The sequence below is a fragment of the Taudactylus pleione genome, unplaced genomic scaffold (genome assembly GCF_031769625.1).
Source record: "Taudactylus pleione unplaced genomic scaffold, aTauple2 ptg000406l, whole genome shotgun sequence".
In the NCBI taxonomy this organism is placed as follows: Eukaryota; Metazoa; Chordata; class Amphibia; order Anura; family Myobatrachidae; genus Taudactylus; species Taudactylus pleione.
The window spans coordinates 2,543,481-2,559,560 of NW_028284808.1; positions in this window are offsets into that span (position 1 = coordinate 2,543,481).

Below are 16,080 nucleotides of genomic sequence, written 5' to 3' on the forward strand. Positions count from 1 at the left end.
GGATTATTACCACTTTTGTGATAAAAAAAACACCTAAGGGGGGGTATTACCTTTTTAGTTGTAAAACCACACAAGGAGGAGTATTACCACTTTCATGACAAAAACACCTAATGGGGAGTATTACCACTTTTCTAAATAAATCACCTAAGGGGGTAGTAATACCACTTTTGTGACAAAAACACCTAAGGGGAGAGTATTACCATTTTTGTGGTAAAAACAAATAAGGGGGGACTAGTACCACTTTTTTTTTACAAAATCACCTAAGGGGGAGTATTACCACGACTTTTCTGATAAACACTAAAGGGTTGAGTTTTACCACTTTTGTGACAAAAACACCTAAGGGGGGAGTATTATCACTTTTGTAATAAAACACCTAAGGGGGGATTATTACCACTTTTGTGACAAAAAAAACCTAAGATGGTGAGTATTACCACTTTTGTGACAAAAACATCTAAAGGGGGAGTATTACCAGTATTCTGAATAAATCACCTAAGGGGGGAGTATTACCACTTTTGTGAGAAAAAAAACCTCTAAGGTGGGAGTATTACCACAATCATGATACAAAACACCTAAAGGGGGAGTATTACCACTATTGTGACAAGTAAAACAACAAAAAAACTAAGAGAGAGCATTACAATTTTTATGATAAAAACACCTAAGGGGGAGTAATATAACCACTTTTGTGAAAAAAAACACCTAAGGGAGGACTATTACCACTTTTGTGACAAAAACACCTAAGTGGTAAGTATTACCAGTTTTGAGGTAAAAACATCTAAGGGGGTGTATTACCACATTTGTGATAAAAAATAACACCTAAAGGAGGAGTATTACCACATTTGTGAGAAAAAAAACACATAAAGGGGAAATATTACCACTTTTCTGAATAAATCACCTAAGAGCGGAGTATTACCACTTTTGTGAGAAAAAAAACACCAAAGTGGGGGAGTATTACCACTTTTCTGAATAAATCACCTTAGAGGGAGTACTACCAATTTTGTGACAAAAACACCTAAGGGGGGAGTATTAGTACTTTTGTGGCAAAAACATCTAAGGGGTAGAGAATTACCACTTTTCTGAATAAATCCCCTAAGGGGGAGTATTACCATTTTTGTGGTAAAAAAACCTAAGGGAGTATGATCACTACTTTTGTGGTAAAAAACACCTAACAGGGCAAATATTACCATACCATACTACTTTCTCCAATAGGGGGCACAGGGACAACTCTGGGTAAAGCCTAGAGAGGAGAGACTGGGCACCAAATGGTTAATGAAATTTACCCACAGCCCACTCTCCTCTCCTCCATACTCTGCCCCCAGCCACTGGCACCTCAGTTTTTAGTTTGTTGTTAAAGGCAGTAGCTGGGCACATTGTCAGGGAAGATGTGTTAGATGTTCCTCATATTTAATTAATTTTTTTTCTGATTTAATTTTTCTGAGCAAGTGGTGCAGGGCATCCTATAGGACGCCATCACCGCTACTCCACCAACCCAGCGCCGGGGCCGCAGCACTGGCGACTGGGTCAGTGACTTTGGCCACAGACTCCACTGGAGCTGCATGCTGCAGCCGGACACTGGGGAGAACTGGAAGCTTGCTGAGAAGCCTCACAAGGTAAGAGAGGCTCCCTGATAGCAGGGACATGCACACCATGCGGCAGTCACCGCGGTGTAGGAGACCACCGCCGGTGCTGGTTGTGAGGGCACCGGTTGTCTCCAGGGCCGGATTACTAATTGGATGGTTGGAGTTACAGCTCCAGGCCCACCATGAAAATAGGCCAACAGGATTTAATGCAGTGCAGATAAGAAAAAAAATCCTGTACGTTATGTAGATTGGAGGCCCGATGGATTTTTAGATCGGACACAGTCTCACCTAGAGGATTGAATGAGTACAATATACTACGGGTGTTTTTGTGAGCAAAAATTATAACAAATATAAGATATCTAATTTAAACCCTGTATCTTACCACAAGAGGACACACTATTGTCTATGAAAAGCTACTTCCTCCTTATGCTCGAACATTTTTTATTTATCTTTTTTCTACTGTTTTTCTAAAAAATTAAAAAAATATATACAAAATTAAATAATATTTAAAAATATGTATATAAAAATACTTTAACAATAAAATATGTATGTTATGTAAATAAGAACGTAGGTAGTTAGACTATTTGATGAACAGTTAGTATTTACTGAACAAGGTATTGTTGAAAATTGAAAAATGGGAGCGCTAACTACACAGCTGCTGGTTTGAAAATATTTATATTTATTGCAATAAAACAATTATACAAATAACATTAAAAAACATAAGCAATACCATGGTATCCAGGTGGAAATAGTATGGCCAAGATTTAATTATCCTAATGCATATGATGCTAAAAAATATATACAGTATGTAAGCCTGGATAAAACTAGAGCAAAAAAACGGTCCGTTATATTTAGATGTCCAATCAGTAAAGATCCAGTATAGTAATCACAGTTAGTGTTAGTATATATTGCAGCAGGTCGAGCAGATTAGCAAAGCTCAAAAAATAGGGTTCAGTTGATCCAAAATGTTAGTAGACATCACAACACAGCATTAAAATAATGCAAAAAAAGTCCTGCAGAACCTCAATAACAGCAACCAGCATCTAACCCAATAATAGGGAGGTATCATGCATGTTAATCATATAACTCAGACAGTTCATGTACACTCAGCAGTATATTGGTAAACAGCAATCTGCTGTATATATTTAACAATCTGGGGATTTGTTGGTAGCCGGCGGCAGAGAAACCTCCGCTACTGTACCCGGCACTCCCGGCTTTTTGATAGTGATGGTGCAGGACTGCTGGCCCCACGTGGTGTGCTACGCGCTCCCAGCCACTGGTCGATGGTAGGGCAGGACCGCTGGCTACATGTGGTGCACTGTGTAATCCCAACCGCTGGTAGATGGTGGAGCGGTCACCTGACACGTTTCTCTGCCCAATGATGTAGCGGTTTCATCAGAGGATGACTCATTCTCCACTGGAGCCTCAATATATCCATCGGAGTCTATGATGATTGGCTGTTGGTTTATTTAATCAACTGTTAGCTCATTAACTCCCTCTAGGGATGCTCCTTTTGAGTAAAAACAGATTAATCTCATCTTATATAAAAATATAACAATCAAACCTGTTAAAATACATTATAATTAATCACATTAATAAAATATTACTACAATTATGTAGTTTTCTAGACCTTGAGGTGCCTAAAGAACTAATAAACAATTTAGAAACCAATAATACAATTATTAAATATAAATGATAAAATATACAGTACCTTATATACTTACTTATATGCAGTAAGGGGAGCGTGATTGTTGTTGTCGCATGACTTTGTTTACATTATGCGCTCCATGGGCTGGAACGCAAAAGGCTTTGGCTGAGTGTAGACGCGACTACCAGGAAGTGATTTCACTTCCGGGTGGTGCGTTCCACTGGGTGGAGCACACGCAGCGGTGGTGCGTGCTATTACAATTGTTGCTGGTACTTAAGAGGCCTCGCTGGTAAGGTAAGTCAGCCCCTTGGGCTGAGATGATACTTGTTGTATACTGATGGTTGGTGTGACAGGCTGCTGGCTTGAGAAAGCTCCAGAGTGATTGAAACGTTGCTACTATGATGCCATAACCTCCTGTTTATACGCTGCTATTATTATGGAATAAATCAGTTGAATCGCTATGTCTTTCTGGTGAGTGCCTCCTTTTGGAACTTTATGTTATTGCCTACTGTCCGAAGATAGGACTGGATTTGTTGGAGTGCACCCCAATGCTGGATCTATGTGGATGTGAGTGCGGGATATATTGGACATTGTATGTGCTGTGATGAAAGTCATAGCTTTCCAGGCACCCATCAATTATATGCTCCTATTTTTACTAAGTGAGCCCTGTTCTGTGACTGTATCTTTCTTAGTACAAGCAATGGATATTGCAAAATTTTAAATTATGAGCTACGGAGGAGAATTATTTGTACATGTCTATATTTTCTGCATGCTGGTATACCATCAAATGTGTCATCCCAGATTATACTGTGAATAACCATATTTGTGTGTCACTTTTCTATGGAATATCTAAGATTATGTGTCTATCATATATGCGTACACTACTGTTTGACCGTACCATACCTTATGTTAAATTCTAAATTCTAGGTCTAATTCTGTTGGATCTGTTGGGTTCTATATCATTAGGGAGAGAGTGTTGATTACACAATAATTATTCTCCAGTGTTACTACTTTTCTATTGGTCTAATTTTGAAATGTCACAGTTTAATACTCTAGCATTAGATGAGGACTTATTGTCAGAAGAAGAAAATGCTGTCTGCTCATTGACAGATGATGATGCAGAAAAAATCTTAGTTTACCTGCAGAAAAACCAATAGACCTGTTCCATAAATTACTTAGATTGAAGTGACGTGAAACTGGCCTAATCCTTCATGGGAAATTCTTATCAGAATACTATAGATCTAAAAAAATCCGAGGGGCTTCAGGGTGAACAATGGGCCTGATTCAGAGGCGCTCGCTATTTTCGAGCGCTCGCTCTGAATCATTGCAGATTTAAAAAAAAAAATCTGCCTCCAGGCCGCTCGCATAGCTGTGGGTGACCACCCACAGCTTGTGCCGGCAGCCTGATGATGGTCGTGATTATCACGACCATCGGGCTTTCGACAAAACCCTTGTGGTAGGGTCTCAACCACCGCAAGCCCCAGTGAACTTCCTGCTCTAATAGAGCAGAAAGTTCACTACTGACATCACGTGTGAGTAGGGCCACCCAAAAATGGCAGGCGTTCATTTGGGAACGCCTCCGTGCGCCACTGCCTGACCATCGACCTGTTGATCAAACAAGCGCACACGGCTGAAGACGCTCCTACACTGCTGTAAAGGTAAATTCTACCTTAAGGATATTAGCTTCTCAAGGCATTTAGGGCCTGATTCAGACCCACTCGAGCGGCTGTCCACTTGCAAGTGGGTCAATGGTGTGCACTGCGCATGCGCACGACGGAGGACCATATATGGGGACCATATAAAGGAATACTCTACGCTGGGGTACAACTACAGACTCCTGTTCCCAGGAAGTGTCAGACTTCCTAACTAGCGACTATAGGTGTATTCATTTTACACCCACACCATCTGGTAAGCCTTGATTTTTATTTATGCATGGTGGATTTTATTTGATGTTATATATTCCAATTAACATGGTAATACACTGTGGTGGCCTTTCTCTCTCTACTTGCATATAATCATTTATGATACATGGGAGTTTGAAGATCCTCCTGAATACCAGTGTTTGGAATCTTATGCAACCCTCCTTTTTGTGGAATTCAGAGTGAAACTTGCCAAGGAATTGGATAAGAATATCCTTTATTTTCTGGATATTTGTTAAGTTCTGACTTACAAAATCCCAGGACATCAGATTTTACCTATAGTGTGGTTGTCACGAACCTGTCTAGTTTTCACCTTTTGCCTGTTGACTTACCACTGCCAGTTGTCTCCATGGATCTGTATGTGTAATTTGCCTGGAGGACCTGTTCTGATCATGCTGGCTGCAGCACTTCTCCCTGCATTCCTTCCACAGTGATTATTTCACCTGGGCTCTCCTCTGTCTGTGAGCATTGCTAGTCTTGATTGGAATCACAGGTGTGGTTCTGATTCTCAGTGCTGCAGAGATGAGTACTCCTTCTGCATGTTGTGCCTTCCACCACTCAGAATGCTACTGACAGACCACCTGTCTATATCCATCAATTGCAGCCAGACCCAGGGTATATATATCCTCCCCTGATAGCATTCTGGGCCTGAACATCTCGTTACTTCCTGTGGTGTATGGTTTGTACTGTTTCTGTGTACAAGTGTATCCCTGGCTCCTGCTGATAGCAATCCCTGGTGCATTCAGAAAACCTGCTTGTTCCCAGACCAGTTCATCTCCCCTGGCAATCCAGAAAACCTGCTACAGCAATACCAGGCAATCCAGAAAACCTGCTACAGCAATACCTGGCAATCCTGAAAACCTGCTACAGCAATCCAGACATCCTGCTACAGCAATACCTGGCAATCCAGTAATCCTGCTAGTTCCAAGGCCAGTGCAACTCCTGTGTTTTCAGCTTCAGCTATAAGTGAGTTCCTGTGCTTCTGACCTTAGTCCTGTGCTCTGCTGCTAGCCCTACTTCGGGTTGGTCCCTGGCACCCTGCAAACCTGCATCGTGTTACCCTGCATCGTGCTTCCTGCTGTGGATCAACTCCTGCTCCTTCTACCTACCCACTCACTCCCTGAACCTAAAATCCCAAACCTACCCATTCCTTTCTGAACCTTTTATTCCCAATTACCCTATCCAGCCTGCACCTGAGTTCCAGCCTTTGTCACACCATTTCCGGATTACCGGTGTAGCCCTCATCTCAGCATTACCTGATTTCCCTTCAGCCATTCTCACGTTATTCCAGTCCAGAGTCAAGTTCCAAGTTCTTCAGTTCAATCCACGTTATTCCAGTCCCGAGTCAAGTTCCAAGTTCATCAGTTCATTCCACATTATTCCAGTCCAGAGTCAAGTTCCAAGTTCACCAGTTCAACTCAACAAGTCTACCTGCTGGTTTCTCCAAGTTCCTGTCATTCATCATCAAAGGCAGTTCTCACTGCTACATAAATCTTGCAATAGAGCTATCTACGTCATTTGTGGTTCCAGTCATGTCGGTCTCCGCTGAGTCCCACTCATCACCTGAGACAGGTAACTCACAGACACCATTCGTGACAGTGGTAATTTAGTTTTCACTCCTGTTTATTGTGCTTGGGTGTCTATATATATATATATATATATATATATATATTTTGTGTACATGTAACTAATGATGTAGACTAGGGGAGTGTGCTCCCCCATCTTACCACACATTATGGGAGACTTATAGGTCACGTGACGGTTTATTTACCACATGTGACCAGGAAGTAAGTCAGATTCCTAATCTCTTTAAGATAAAATATCTAACCTAGACCTTAGAGTAATACGTATAAAATCTACACTCCCAATGTTTTGCTTTCTATAGAAACATATGTATTTAAATAAAAAATGTTTATTTTATTGTTTTATACTTCTATTTGTAAATGGAATGGATTTATCACACAGGTGCTTTGATTAGAAGCCATATTGGTTAGGGTATATAAATCCCACTACAAGTACAGATCATTACCTTTTGAAAAAGCTGTGGGGCACACAGGGAAATGCATCAGGAAGCATCTGCACTTGATTTTACTTTGCATTGGGACTCTGCTCATTGTGGAAACACCTGGACCAAGCCCCAGATTCACTTACATCAACTGGATACCATTACAGTGGACATTTGTCACCTACTCAATCACTTCACCCACAAGAGGGTCCATTTCCATCGGGGACTAACAGCGTGCAGGATTTTTCCGCTAAAGACCCCCACATTTGGATCACAGTGGTAATTATACGAGACTGTATCTATATACTAAAGTGACATTCACCTACTAACTCCAGCATCTTAAGAGGCTACAATACAGGTGTTTTTCCCTTTTCATTACAACCAATTGTCCCAAATACATATTATCTATCATTAATGTTTTTACCATGCATAACATGTCATTTTTTTAACTAGAAAGGAATATTATTAATTAAACCAATTTATATTTAAATCCATTTTATTACATGCATTTACTTGTTAATCAAAATTTTGTGCTGTTTTTATACGTTTATATCATTGTCTTCTTGAGGTTGACTAGCCTCAATTTTCACAGCAGCTTTAGAATTACAACCCTAAGCAGCGCCTGACACATAATTTACTTGTTAATTCTCATTCTTGCATGGTACAGAGAGGAGATTTAAGATCCCTGAGGGATAAACGGCTGACAAGGATGGGGCTGTTGTCCTACAGAACCTGACCAATTATGACAGAGAGGTGAACCATCAATTGGTGGACACAAATACTTTCAGTTTGTGTACTATAAATCCCATGTATAAGATCAACTTATTGGTAGATATTTGTATATTGAGGGGTGTTCAGAGTGGGTGGGTAGATGAGGGAGTGGGAGGTTTTCTCACAGTAGACCATCCTGTCTGTCCTTTCTTATATACCTTGCCCAAGGTACACAAAACCCTTAAAGATCCTCTAGATAGGCGATAATCTCGGTGCAGTGTTCCCTGCTCCAGACGTTAGCCCAATTATTTAGAATCTGCAACAGCCCATTATTAAAACATTACCAAGTTATGTGAGAGACACCTATGACTTCCTGGATAAACTATCTAAACACCTTATATGCAGCGAGGAGACTCTATTGGCAACAATGGACGTTAACTTGTTGTATATGATAATTCCACATGAGGCCGGTATAGCTGCAACCGGGGAAGTATTAGGTGTTTCAGAGTATAGGGGTCCCCCTATTGAGTGCCTGTGTGAGCTCCTTGAACTGGTACTTAAAGAAAATCATTTTTCATACGCTGGCAGATATTACAAACAACAATCCGGGACAGCCTTGGGCTTGAATCTCGCACCAGCATATACTAATATATATATATATGCACGCATATGAGAGTGTAAATATATGTCCTTGGTTTGGTGATAAAATGAAATTATACTGATGATTTATTGACAATATTTTTATAATCTGGGATGACACTGAAACAACATTTTGGAGGATAGTTGAGTATTTGAATACTCTGTCTAGCCCTGTGAGATTTACTGCCAAAATAAGTAAAACATCAATAGATTTATTAGATGGTACTATACTTAGAAAGGGAAACAGGCTTCAAACTACATTGTTTCGAAAAGAAACTGATCAGAACACCCTATTATTTGTGACCAGTAACCACCCATTAAAACTTAAAGAAAGCTTACCAATATCGCAATTTATGAGGGTATTCCACATTAATACAGATTCTAATATGGCAGAGGATCAGATAAGCAAAATGAAAGAACGCTTTAAGACATCTGGTTATGACAAAAAAAAATATTGAGAGGTGCTCTGATCAAGAGAATGACATCAGAACCTCCCAGGAAAGACATAGCTCAAAGTGGAAGAATGATCTTCACAAGTCGATTTGATAAGTCAAATATTATATCTAAAGCCTATAGATGCAATTGGCCAAATTATAGCCACTGATCCAGTCCTGAAGAGGGTAAATGTATCTCCACCAATCATGGCATATAGACGTGGACCAAACATAAAGCATCTCCTGATGAGAACAACCACACATTCATCTTCAACGGTGAGCAATACATGGCTGCCAGCAAAAAAGGTTGAGTGCTTTAGATGCACCAACTGTATGACCTGTAGGTCAATGATTCCAGGACCTACCATCCCACATCACCACAATGGAACGTCCATATCCATCAGATACCATTTACATTGTACCATGGAGTTTGTCATCTATTTAATTACATGTCCATGTGGCCTTCCCTATGTGGGTCTAATCACTCAGAACTTTTGGGAACGTATTGTAAACCATAGAAGCTCTATACGAACAGCCCTAAATATGGGTACATCGGACAAACCAGTGGCTAAACATTGGTTGCAAGCGGGCCAGCAAACATCCGCACTGATATGTCAGTTGATAGATTGGGTCACGCTCCCTACTAGAGTTGGTGACTGTGAACTACTGTTACGTAGATTGAAGGCCCGATGGATCTTTAGTTTGGACACAGTCTGACCTAGAGGATTGAGTACAATACACTACGTGTGTTTTTGTGAGCAGGAATTATAGCAAATATAAGATATCTAATTTAAACACTGTATCTTACCACAAGAGGATACACTATCGTCTATGAAGAGCTACTTCCTCCTTATGCTCAAACATTTTATATTTATCTTTTTTCTACTGATTTTCTAAAATATTTAAAAATATATACAAAATTAAATAATATTTAAAAAATGTATATAAAAATACTTTAACAATAAAATATGTATGTTATGTAAATAAGAAAGTAGGTAGTTAAGATGAGTAGTAGTTTGATGAGCAGTTAGTATTTGCTGAATAATGTATTGTTGAAAATGCTTGTAAACCAGCAGGACACACCAAGTATCAGCACAAAGCAAGTATATTGTTGGCTTTATTAGCCGATTTATCAATATTATTAGAAGATGACATCGCTACTCAGTGGCATGTTGTATATTATGTTGCGTTACATGATTGCCCTGTGGGCACCCTATATGCAGTAAGGGTAGAGTGATCGTTGTTGCTGCATGACTTTGTGTACATTATGCGCTCCACGGGCTGGAATGCAAAAGGATTTGGCTGAGTAGTCGTGACTACCAGGAAGCAGCGGGTGGAGCACATGCCGTGGTGGTGCGTGCGCTATTGCAATTGTTGCTGGTACTTAAGGGGCCCGCTGGTAAGGTAAGTCAGCCCATTGGGCTGAGATGATACTTGTATGCTGAAGGTTGATGTGACAGGCTGCTGGCTTGAGAAAGGTCTGGTGTGGCTGAAACCTTGCTACTATGCTGCCATAACCTGCTGTTTATACGCTGACATTATTATGGAATAAATCATTTGAATCGCTATGTCTTTCTGGTGAGTGCCTCCTTTTGGAACTTTATGTTATTGCCTACTGTCCGAAGATAGGACTGGATTGGTTAGAGTGCACCCCAATGCTGGATCTATGTGGATGTGAGTGCGGGATATATTGGACATTGTATGTGCTGCGATGAAAGTCATAGCTTTCCAGGCACCCATCAATTATATTTTTATATATATATATATATATATATATATAAATTCCACAATCAGCCGGCACTCCAACAAAAGAATAAATGGCTCCGGTGCCCGTTTAAAGTAATAATAATATACAACTCCAATAGAAAAACGGCATTCAGAGACTTGACCAGACAAAATGCAGTGTATTCCACGTCTATGTTTCAGGATCACAACCCCTTCCTCAGGACCACATGCTGTATGTGGTCCTGAGGAAGGGGTTGTGACCCCAAAACGTAGACGTGGAATACACTGCATTTTGTCCAGTCAAGTCTCTGAGTGCCGTTTTTCTATCGGAGTGGTGTATGTATGTGTATATATATATATATATATATATATATATATATATATATATATATATATATAATGTAGAAAAATAGAGTAACGAGGGCACTCACCATAATTAAGGAAAATGAAGTCCAGTTTATTCACATACCACCAGTGTTATATAGCTGTAAAGTCCGACGTTTCGGTCCCCATATGAGACCATTGTCAACGTGCATCCATAACACAATGTTATTCAAGCCATAAGAAAACTGTAACAACAATTACCACAGAAGACAACATATATAGCACACATAATGCTTACCAGGTGGAAGGCCTGGTTTGATTAGATAGGTTACAGACTAATCTTGATAATTATAACAGCGAATTGCTTGCATTTAAAAGACGTAAACTTGAGACTGTTAATAAGGACTATAAACGGGCATTCTGTGTATAGATAGTTAATTGGTGACTCTAACACATCTAAACAGCGTAGACCATTAAGATTTATACGCTCAAGGAGGTTTAACAAACCAGACTTTTATTCTTCCCAATCAGCATCTGAATCTGACTCCCAAGATAGCCTGCCCCCTAAGCAATCTTTTTTAGGGGGGACCAAACAGCAGCCCGTAAGTGGATGAGACAGAGGGTCAGACCCCACCTGAGAAGAGGTGGATATAAAAAAGAAAGGGCGGAAAAAATAAGTGATCTTATATTTAATTTGTCATCATACCCCTTATCAGACAGTGAGACCTCGTTGTTCAATAAAGGTCTGTCATTTGTGCCACTTTCAAGAAACGAGAAGAGTGTCCCCGCACAGGCTGAGAAATTCAAATTAGTATTGCCAAATGTTTACAGTTGTGTGGCAGTGAGTGATCAATCTCAAATTGTAGTTGGAAATGTCACTAATTCTGATGCCATCAACTTATATATACACGATTGGCGGTGCTCCCCTAGAGTTAAGATACAATGGAATCAAAAAAAGAAAGGAAAAGAAAACTCTTTTGGCTGGGGGCACAAACTTAATATAATCTATTAAAACAAAGTTTATTACATAATCTTCAACTTACGTACATAAAAGACATAACACCATATATAGACAGACAAATTACACAAAGGTTGTATATTTAAGTATCACACTGTTAATTAAACTATTGTTGGACAAATGTATCGTGTTCTGGTCACTTAGTAGTCATCTAAAATGCTTATTGTGATCCAGAATATGTCCTCCAAGTATGAACTGCCGTGTTCATAAGTCAAGGCAAAAAATATTTCTAAAAAACATATAGGATGAAGTATCTGTAGGGAATGTCACCAGACTGCCCCCTTACAGTATGGGGTAATATCTGTCAATGATTTGGATTGCCGAAATGAAAGAAGGAAAGAAAGAATAGTGGGTATAAAAGAACTGCACACTTTGAGGAGTGAAATACTGCTGTTAATTCATCTGCATGCATCGAATGATATTAATGAGTGTTAACCTTCTCAGTGTCAGTTATAACAGTCAGAAAATAAAGATGAGTAATAGTCATACTGAAAAGAAAGAATCAATAATGCCATGCATCTGCTTTCAAATCTCTATGCTTCAGCGGTATCGTGCAGAGGAGATAATGATGAGAGTACATATATTGACAATAATTGATCCCACAAAATATAAAGATGGTTTTTTTATGCCGTCATCAGGGACAGCAATGGGGTCGAATGTGGCCTCGATGTATGCGAATATTTACATGCATTTTTTTGAGCAGACATACATCCTTCCCAAGTATGGTAATAAGATCTTGTATTTTAAGCAGTTTATTGATGACCTGTTTATAATTTGGTCTGGAGACTATGAGAGTGTTGTTACTATGATGAGAGAACTCAACAACTTACCTACGCCCATTAAGTTTACGTTCATGGCACACAATGACCATGTTGATTTTTTGGATCTGACTGTGTTTAGGTTGGGCACCAAAATTGCCACAACATTGTTTCGGAAGCCAACGGATCGTAATACACTATTGTTGGCATCAAGTTTTCACCCGGAACATTTAAAATCTAGTCTTCCCATCTCGCAATTCTTGATGGTGTTGCGGAACAACAGTGAGGAAGAAGTGGCTGAAGTCCAGTTGCATGAAATGGAATTACGGTTCTTACAACGAGGGTACTCACATAAAATTGTCAAATCCTGCTTGGCTAAAGCAAAGAAAAAATTTCGACAGTTGTCTAACAAACATACCAATTGTGAGAAACTGAAGAATCGTATCATCTTCTCTAGTTTGTACGACACACAAACACACCACCAGTGTACAGAAGGCAATTCACAAACATTGGCCAATTATAAGAACTGACACTACGTTGCCATTTAAGGAAAAGACTCCCCTTTTATCATTACGGAAGGATGCGAGTCTCAAACAATTACTGATGAGGCCTACCTTATGGAATGAGCCTTCCAACATGAAGGATATTGGCACAGGGTGTTTTCGTTGCATTAAATGCATCACATGTCACAGTATGATTACTGGAAATTCATTCAAGCACCCACATACTGGCAGGATGATAAAAATTAAGCACAGACTCACATGTACCAGTGAGTTTGTGATTTATATGCTTATGTGTCCTTGTTCCCTGGTCTATATTGGTCTCACAACAAGATCCTTCCGTGAACGGATGGCTAACCATAGAAGCTCAGTGCGACAAGCATTAACTATGGGAACCACCAATAAACCAATGGCAAAACATTTCTTGGCACAAGGACATACACTGGCCAGTTTACGGTGCATGGTCATTGACTGGCAGCCTCCACTAACAAGAGGCGGTGACAGGGAACTGGCACTTAAACGGCGTGAAGCGAAATGGATATACGAACTTGACACAGTAGCACCTCGTGGCCTGAACGAACAAATCTTATTTAATGTATTTCTATAAAAAAAATTTTTTTAGGGATTGCTGATATATAACAATTTTTTTAACATTTGTTTGTATGTGACTATGTATGTGTTTTTATATTTTGCTTATCTACAGGGAGTGCCATATCGATTATGTGAGTCTTTATTACATGAACTAGCAGAGGGGCATTATTATGGCTAATTTTGTTTGATGACAGGGAACTGATGCCCCATACTGCGCATCGCGCTTTGTTGCCTAGCAACTTACTGTTGTGGTTTAGCTTGCAGTGATGTTTGTATCCAGGAGCTGTTTAGCACAGCCCTTTTCGATGTGACTTTGTAGCATGATGTCACAGAGGTTTGCTGCCATATGATTGGTTCTCCAACATGAGGCTTGGAGCTGGTTTGTGGTAGGGGGCGTGACCACGTGGGTGTGCATGTCTGCACAGCACGTGCAGTCTCACAGTGATCGATTGGCCTTCCACCTGGTAAGCATTATGTGTGCTATATATGTTATCTTCTGTGGTAATTGTTGTTACACTTTTCTTATGGCTTGAATAACATTGTGTTATGGATGCACCTTGACAAAGGTCTCATATGGGGACCGAAACGTCGGACTTTACAGCTATATAACACTGGTGGTATGTGAATAAACTGGACTTCATTTTCCTTAATTATGGTGAGTGCCCTCGTTACTCTATTTTTCTACAAATGTATGGACCCTGGATGCTCCATGTGGTTACATTGAGGTGCACCCCTTTGGGCTGACATTGGCTGCAGTGAGTGCGGGCTATACTGGACATATATATATTTTAGGGGTGTGCACCGGCCACTTTTCGTGTTTTGTGTTTTGGTTTTGGATCTGGATCTTTCTTCGTGTTTTGGATCTGGATTGGTTTTGCCAAAACCACCCTTCCGTGTTTTGGGTTCTGGGTTTTGTGTTTTGGATCTGTATTTTTTTTAAAAAAAGCATAAAAACAGCTAAAATCACAGAATTTGTTGGTTTCTCTGCTCCTATGCTATTATTAACCTCAATAACCTTAATTTCCACTCATTTCCAGTCTATTCTGAACACCTCACACCTCACAATAGTGTTTTTATGTCCAAAAGGTTGCACCGAGGTAGCTGCATGACTATGCTAAGCGACACGAGTGGGCGGCACAAACACGTGACCCATCTAGGAGTGACACTGCAGTGGCAGACAGGATGGCAGTTTGAAAAACTAGGCCCCAAACTGTACATAATGCAAAGAAAAAAAAGAAGTGCAAGATGGAATTGTCCTTGGGCCCTCCCACCCACCCTTATGTTGTATAAACAGGACATGCACACTTTAACAAATCAATCATTTCAGCGCCAGGGTCTGCCACACAACTGTGGCTGAAATGATTGGTTCGTTTGGGCCCCCACAAAACAAGCTGGCAATTAATGTGTCCCTGCACAAACTGGCTCTACGGAGGCAAGATGTCATCCTCATCCTCCTCATCCACCGATTTCTCACCCTCTTCAGTGTGTACATCCTCATCCTCACAAAGTATTAACTCGTCCCCACTTGAATCCACCACCACAGGTCCCTCTGTACCTTCTGGAGGCTGGTCTCCCTGGAAGAGCTGATAATTCATTTTGATGAACATCATCTTCTCCACATTCTGTGGAAGCAACCTCCTACGCCTTTTGCTGACAAGGTTCCCGGCTGCACTAAACACTCTTTCGGAGTACACACTGGAGGGGGGGCAACTCAGGTAAAATAGAGCCAGCTTGTACAGGGGCCTCCAAATTGCCTCTTTTTCCTGCCAGTACAGGTATGGACTGTCTGACATGCCTACTTGGATGCTGTCACCGATGTAATCCTCCACCATTCTGTCAATGGTGACAGTATCATATGCAGTGACAGTAGACATGTCAGAAATTGTTGCCAGGTCCTTCAGTCCGGACCAGATGTCCAAACTTGGTCCTGCCTGCCCTGCATCACCGCCAGCGGGTTGCTTAGGATACCTAAGTTTTTTCCTGGCAGCCCCAGTTGCGGGAGAAAATGAAGAAGGAGCCGTTGACGTGTCACGTTCCGCTTCAGCTGACAGTGTGTTCACCAGCAGGTCTTTGCACCTCTGCAGGCTTGTGTCGGCCGGAAAGAGAGACACAACATAGGCTTTAAACCTAGGATCAAGCACGGTGGCCAAAATGTAGTGGTCTGATTTCAACAGATTGACCACCCTGGAATCCTGGCAAAGCGAATGAAGGGCTTCATCCACAAGTCCCAC